Raw genomic sequence first — 8,004 nt, 5'->3', positions numbered from 1 at the left:
CACCCACTTAAATAATTACAACTCTTTAGCTACAAATGATAAAATAAACGTATCATGTTTAGTGTGTGTACTTCACATGCAGTCATACCAAAGTTTACATGTACAGCCTTTCCCAAAGCAGCAGAGAGAAAAAAAGCCCTTCTGGAAATCTTTACCATTACGTTAACATATTTGAATGTGGGAAACAATAATTCAAACGAGGCAAAGGTTATAGTAGAAAAATAAATGAAATCAAATGGGAATAAAAGCCATAGCTAAAAGGACAAGTTTCAATCAGTATGCTTTGTTCTCATTCTTAACCTCAATTAATTGTTGAGAAGAACATGAATGTTAAATTATATCCTCCGTTGGCTTTCTGGACCTCTCTTTGCATACTAGTCCTCCCAGGGCACGTGCAACAAACACAAATTTATTTTTAGTATCTTGATTTGAATGAGTTATAATACACACAGATAAGGGAGAAGAAGATGCCGAAATGGGATAAACAAGCAAAATAATTCTGAGGACAAAACAGACAAATGCTAAAACAAGGAGGGAAGATTTCTTCACATTTTATTATTTAGCACAAGGAAAGCAAATTATATTTCTAGTCTGGTAAGCGCTAACCAAAATGTCAGCAGGAATCCCACCTGTTGTTATTTCAATCCACAGTATAGGGAGCATTTTTTCCCGGCTGTTGTTGCCTCAGAAGCCCTGGCTGGTCTGCCTAGCTTGCTGCTGCTCACACCTTGTGAGTTCAAGCTTGCTCAGAGGCTGGTTACGTGCATCCTCACAAATAAGTCTCCTGTTCTCACCTGACTGCTTTACGGAACGCATTTCAAAATATTTTGGAAAAGAAAAGAGAACTCTGGATTAGTAATTGTTAGGTCCTTTAAGGTAGTTCACTGTTCTTGCATATAGGCATATTAGGAATGCATTGCAATCCAAACGCAACACTGAATTTGGATCTGAATTCCAATCAGACTAAAATCTAGTCATTTACATAAATATTAATATGCGATTGGTTTCAGGGATAGAACTTCTCTGCTGAAACTTAGGAGTAAAACTTGAGTCCACTTCCTCAGAACTGTCTTTTACTTTGAGCCTTCCAGTTTGGAGCGACACTCTGGTTTAGGAAACACACACCCAGGCCACTGACCAAAATCTATACTGTCCACAATACCCATTCTGTTAGATTTTCTCTTACTATGCCTCCAGGACTAGGCCATGTCAAAACTAAGCTGGAGAGATGTGCTTCTGCTTTTTCTCCCATGATTATATCCATAATGCTTTGGGAAAATCACAACTCTGTTCCTTGGCTGGAGGGGGATGATAACCCAAAGTGGCTGCGAGGAATCTGAACCCAGGGACAAAGAGAGCAGCTCCTCTTCATATCTAAAGTATGTACTACTTAAATGTTCATAATGAGAGTGCAAGAAGGCATGGCTGTGTAACCCAGTGTTTAGACACTGCCTTGGGATTCTGAGGTGCACTCTCACAGCATGCAGGGTATGGCTATGAACAGCAGCTGTGAATCTGACAGCACCACCAGATGTAGCCAGCAGCTGACAGGGCAATAGGAGATATATTCCATTCTGGGAATAACCACATGGTCATGTTTCCAAACATGAAACAATATCAATAACAACAAAGGTTAAATATTTCCCTTTGTTTCTCTCTCCCAAGGTTTTCTTCTTGTGAGATTGATCAAGAAAAGATACAGTAATTTGTTCTGGGGAAGAATGAAAGCAGGATTTGAAAAATTGGCATTTCCCATCTCCTGAATTCTGTCCAGATCTGTCTCATGCCTCAGTGATTGGGACTCTCTGTGGAAATGGGAATGACTGGACAAGGGAAAAAAATTGATGTATCTCTCAGATCAGACAGGCTGGGGATGAGAAAGTCTAAAATTACCAGAAGCACAAATACCAAGAAAAACTGTGGAGTCCTCAAATGGTAGGCCTACAGGGCAGAGAAAGAACATCATCACAAAAGCCTCCCTCTTGGCAGAGCATGAACAAGATCATGTCCTCTGAAAATGCCTACCCTGAGATCACAATGGAACTCAGTAGAGAGGAGCCAGAGAATTCAGCAAAAGGACTTATCAGCCAACAGGACTTGGGCACTGGTTGCTCACAGCAATAAGGAGCAGCCTAGTAGCAGCTTTGGGAATAGCAACAGCCCCTGTCCGCTAGAAGAAGGCAACTATAGCATCACCTACTGACCATCTCAAAGAAAACGATGTAAATTCTTATGGCATAATTCATGTACATTGTTAAAAATGGTAGCACTGCCTTATAAAATATCTACGTTTTACAACAGAATTCAGTGTCTTTTGTCTGATGCACTGTCCTCAGTGCATTTCACAGAGCCCTCCTTTACTTTGCTGAATACTGAGTAACAGGGTGGTCCTTACTCTTTTGTGACTGGTAGACTAAGGAGCAGTGTATAACCAAGATGTTGTAATCGTAATATAATCAAGAGAGTAAGGCAAAGCAGACAACGATAACAAAAAGAGAATAAGTAGAAGAGCTTACCCTTTGGCTGAGCTCACCAGAAGACACCAAAAGAGGGGATCTCCAGAAGAGATCCTTCCCCTCTGGTAGCCAGCTCTTAAATAGGTCTAGGAGGGATGCAGCCAGGCTCCACCCCTTCCAGCAGCACAGGTGAATTGCCTTCACCTGTGCTCCTCTGGCTGACTCATGGCTCACCTCAGGTGATCAATCAGAGGTTCAGGCCCTGACTCAGCAGTTCCCATACAAGCAGGGAGTGTTCATCACAAAATTTATGAATTCTAGTGCTAGCAAAGAGACATTGCTCCTTTATTTTAAAAGCTGGTCTGATTCTGTTTCTACAGGTAGCATTCCGAAATAATCACAGTAAAATAGTTATATTTTCAGGGTTGTAACTTCAGTCAGACTAAATCCATATTAAATATTGTAAAAAGGTATTTTGTATTTGTGTGGTTATATAGGCACAGCCAGATCTCCTGATTATTTGTTCCTAATATAATCTGGGAACATAGTCAGTATATACAGATATTATAGGTATGAACTCAATTAAAAGCAGAAGCAAAAGCCCAAGGAAATGAACAACAGCATCAGGAAAGAAAACATTATCGCTTATCTCAAATATCACTGCTATTCCTGTCAGTCTAGCATCCCTCATGTGCACATTAAACTTGGTCAAAAAGCCTGCAAAGCAAATTAATGTTGTATTGCAGCACTCCTGACAGCATCCCAGTTAACCCAGCTCAGCTTGCTGTGGGGCTATGTGACTCTTCATGCACTAGTTACATATATGATTTCTATAGGATAGAGAAAAAATTGCAGTTCCAATGTGATCACTGAGTCTCTTCTTCATCACCTTTGTGTGACCTAGTGCTCTCCCCTTAGTAAAAGTTGTGCCATTTGTGAATTAAATCATGGAATCACTCACCATATGGTATAGTCTCTCCTTGCAGCATATTCTCCTTGCAGCTTTAAGAGATAAGTCCCATTTTTCTTTGAACTCCTTTCCTAAAGGCATACATGACACGAGAAAATGGAAGATCTTCTACAATCAGGATAATTTTTCCTATATTGTGACCTTGCTTCTTCATTCTTTTTGAATGAAGGACAGGCACAAGAAAATGGAGCTCAGCAGGCACTGCCTGCTGTGATCTCACTTTAAACTTTCCTTCAAGTTACTCAGATACCACCTGGTGCTGGTATCATGGTTCATGATTTACTCTACGGTGCACCTGAAGTTTTTTTCTCGCCCTTTCCTGTTTATCCCTGAGATTCATAGCATGTGAGGCTGGGCTTAGATCTTCTGTAGGCTTGCATAGCACTCTCTCCAGCAGTTTCTTATTCTTTGAGGGGACTACCCATGTCCTAGAGCTTTTGAATCGTGTTCTGCTGTGAAGGCCCCAGTCAGCCAAACGGTGTTCATTACTTATTATGCTTGATATACACATGTATTTGCCTCTAACTTCATGCCTGCCTGTAGTCAAAGCATGTATTTTGAGTTTAGCACCTCACTTTCTAAAAGAGCTTTATAGGAAGTCATACTGCAAGGTTATAGCCTAAAAAAGGTAATGCCGTGACCTGTATCACACTGCATCCTTCATGAATTAAAAAGTAGTTAGATAGCTGTACACAGGAGGCTTAAACAAAATAAGTCTTAAAAAGTCCCTAATGTTACTCAAAGAAATTCTAAGTAGGCAGGTAATGGAAGTAATTTTGAGAACTAACAAAATGAGTTAGGACTTTGCTTTACATTCATTTGTGCACACAACCTGTGCCTGTTCTGATTGTCCATTTATTGATCTCCTAAGGTTACAATGGGACATATGTCTTTGGTAATAAGAATCATGACCCTGGGATAACCTCCAAAATCCTCTGAAACTTCAATAGCTTCAGTTGTTATCTCCTGCACGAGTGCAGTATTTATTAATATTTTTGTGTTTGCTGTTACCTTCAAATCACAACATTTTACACATTTAGCATGATAAAAAGAAAGGTCTAGTTTCTATGCCTGGATCTCTACACAACACAAACTGTTCTGTTTTGTAAAAGGTCATTGAAAAACAAAGAGCAAGTAAAAAACACACACACACAGAAAAAAACCCAAAAACAGAAGTAAACTACAGGATATGATTCATAAAAATCCCACGTCTCCTCTATATGCTCATAGTCTTCCATGAAAAAATAAAGTTTTTGTTCTGTAGCGATGTTCCAGTAAGTAATACACATGCCAGAGAACAAGCAAACTCAAACAATGAGCTAAAATTAGGGAGGCGGATTCAGCAGCTGAAGTCACACACACACACTTACTTTATAGTGTGAAGGCATCTGGAAGAAATATAGTCACATGGACTGCCCGGGTGCTGGTGTTAGGACTACAGCTCAGAAGACTCCTCTCTCAGCTACAAGATTTTTATGGGTGCTCAAACAACTCTTTTAATCCTGCCTGTGAAAAGAAGAAAAACTTTGCCTCCTTTGGTGGCTGTTGTGAGCATGAAATTCTGGGTGAATATAAGGGACTGGGTTTTTGTGATGAATGCCACTGAAAAAAAGACCTCTACAATCTGTTCAGTTTTTGAAAAGTACTAAATAAAGGTAATTCAGCTTGGCCATTTTGCTGTTCAGAATAAGTTTACTTACTACTGAAATGGAAGAGAGAAATAGCTGGCATGCAGTAGCACCATTCGTCAACACCTCAATATTAATAAAAATAGTACATTTTCCTGCATAAAATGATATCTTTTCCACACCTAAAAAACAAGTCTATTCAGTGAAATAGATGTTAACCACTATCAGTCCTCTCTAAATCTTTTCAGCTCAATCAGTAAAACATTTATTTTCCAATGAGTGATATGGTTAACCACATCAAGAAACAGCAAGATCTGCATAAGAGCCTGGGGAAATTCGGCTTGCAGCTAATATTCTTGCTTCCATATTGGGCCAAAGAAAGAGTTATGTACCTCCTACACAGGAGGAAATAATGAATAAATAATTGCCCAGATGTGGCTGCCACTACAAAGAGCATTCTGAAAGCCTTCTGACACAACATCAGATTGATATTCCTATTGCAGATACCTGCTCTAATGAGGACGTTGACACTGTAGACCAATGTAACATTTCTTCAGTATCTGATATTCCTGGAAATTCCAAAGATTTCATTGCAAGGTAATGTTCTACTCTGATGATATTGTGAAATATTAAACTGCACATTGTAAAGGATAACTAGGGTCCACGTACTCATTTTTAAAGCTTTTTTTATTTTATGTTTACAGATGGTGTTACAGCTGTTCTTAAGCAAGATACTCAACTTTTAGTACAAACCCAAATTTTCACTGCAGGCAGTGTCTTGGAGGGAAATGGAACTAGTTCCTTCTGGCTTAGATGCCAGATGCAAATTTGCTCTATGTCAGATATAGCAAGAGAAAATATACATCATTCATATTCATGTATAACGATTTTTAAGAGAGGATGAGAGGCAGCTGAGATGGAGAGAAATTCAGTACAGAACAAGTTTGAGTTTTGTATCTTAAGGACTGGTTGTTATTTTTCCTGCCATATGGTAGCTAGAACGGGGAATCATCTAACTTAACACTGCTCATGGACTACATTAACTATAACCAGACTGAAATAACTATAGATGTTCCAGAAAGTTGTTCAAGTAATCGTAACACAGAGAAAAATGTTATACCTTTACTGGTTGTGCTAGCCAGAACATCCAAAGTTGGAGAGCAGAATTTAAGTAAAATGAAAGATGAGAAAAACGGAGAAAAAATTTATACAGATAAACCCAGCTCTGTTTATACCTTTCATTACTAGAGTCCAGAGTCAGGTAGAACTGCATGTGGTTTGAGACTCAGTGTACTTGTCAAAGATAAAATGAGGTACTGTGAATACAGAAAGTGAACCTGCACTGAGTTGAAGGAACATAAATATTTGTAATGCATATTTTTGCTATGATTGATTGATTGATGGATATATGTTTTGATAAATTTAGTGCAGAATAATATTTAGTTAGATTAGACAATCAAAGAAAAAATATATTGAAATAATATAATGATCTCAAAATGTTGTTGCTTGTAAGTATACCACAAAATAAGTAATTTGGGCTCTTATCAGCAATGCTCTAATAACCCATTAATATAGTAGTCATAATGGGCTGGGTATTTTTCAATGATACGTGGGTAGAGAAGCCAAACCCAAAGAAGTATACAGTCTAAGAGCAGTATATAAGCTCAAGTTTGTAAAAATTCTGGACCCATACCCTTACTCAGTTTCTAATAACGTATAGAACTTCATTTGGGGTTTTCACAGAACCTGCTCCTTTTTATAGGCAAGCCTGGAGAAGGAAATAACAGGAATCCCGAAACTCTTTATTTTCCAATAACCCAAGAGGCTTGTATGAATAAGGTATTGTACCTCAGGTACCATGGTAGCAAAAAGAAAAAATAAAAGCCTTCTTTGTTAAAAAAAGTAGTATCTCAGTAGAATTCAGAATCCATAATTTTGACATAATCCTCCTCTCATTTAAAAGGGAAAAGGCAGAAATAAAGAATGTCCATATGCATCCCACTTTTATGACGGTGTTTAGCCTTTCTGACAAGGAACTTCCCAAATCTTGCTACTTCTTTTAGAGCTGCCAGTGGAAAGAAAGACTTTGCACAGGGAGGAGGATCTCCAGGGGAAGAAGTGAAAAAGAATGAGAGAAAGAATTTGCAAGAATTCACTCCCACCCACCTACATAAGATTCCTAGAAGTATTGTTAGCCCAAAGGTTTCCAAAAACTCACTCTGGTTCTTAAAGACAGGGTTTCTTATGTGCAGGTTGATATTATAGCAGAAATGGTGTCCATCTGAAACCTCTCACAAGGTTGGAATGTTAGAAGTAGTCCCAGGAGAGGGAGTTTAATGTACAAAATGCAGGTGTGGCAGCCAGAAAGACATGATGAATACAATTTATCACAGGGCTCTGCAATTTATCACAGTGGTATCACAGGAAACAATCAAAGCAGAGGAGCAGATAGATAGGCTGGATAGATTAAGCTCCCTTGGACATGCAACTTCTTTGAAAAATGCCACGGAAATTGCGTGCTACAAGTCCAAATTTTCAAACAGTTATTTTAGTGACTGGAATAGGGAGAAGACTTTCTGGGGTTGGGGTCCTCTTCCCCAGAAAGGAAAAAAATGTGTTATTCTGAAGAATGAACTGGAGCTAAAACAATTGGATGCTGTTTTGCTTTGTTCTGGTTTTAATCCACCTTTGAAGCCACTCTGGATATGTGCCAGAAAGCTGGGATTTGCATGTGCAAACCCAATACCTGTACTTCCAGCCACCTTCCTGCCTGCTTGATTTGCAGACTTGGGTGCATGACGTGCCATGCACAGGAGTGATTCCAGGGGCCCAAACCACTGTACTGCTTTTGATGCTCTGCATGTGTTCAAAGCATGTGCACGGTGAGGACAGCTTTTCCTTACTCTCTGCTTTTGCGGAGTGCCTTTCTAAAACAAGCTCTGTTGCGTCC

The sequence above is a fragment of the Lagopus muta genome, chromosome 7 (assembly GCF_023343835.1).
Source record: "Lagopus muta isolate bLagMut1 chromosome 7, bLagMut1 primary, whole genome shotgun sequence".
NCBI lineage: Eukaryota > Metazoa > Chordata > Aves > Galliformes > Phasianidae > Lagopus > Lagopus muta.
The sequence above is the reverse complement of the archived record's forward strand: the minus strand, read 5'-3'. Positions refer to the sequence as shown.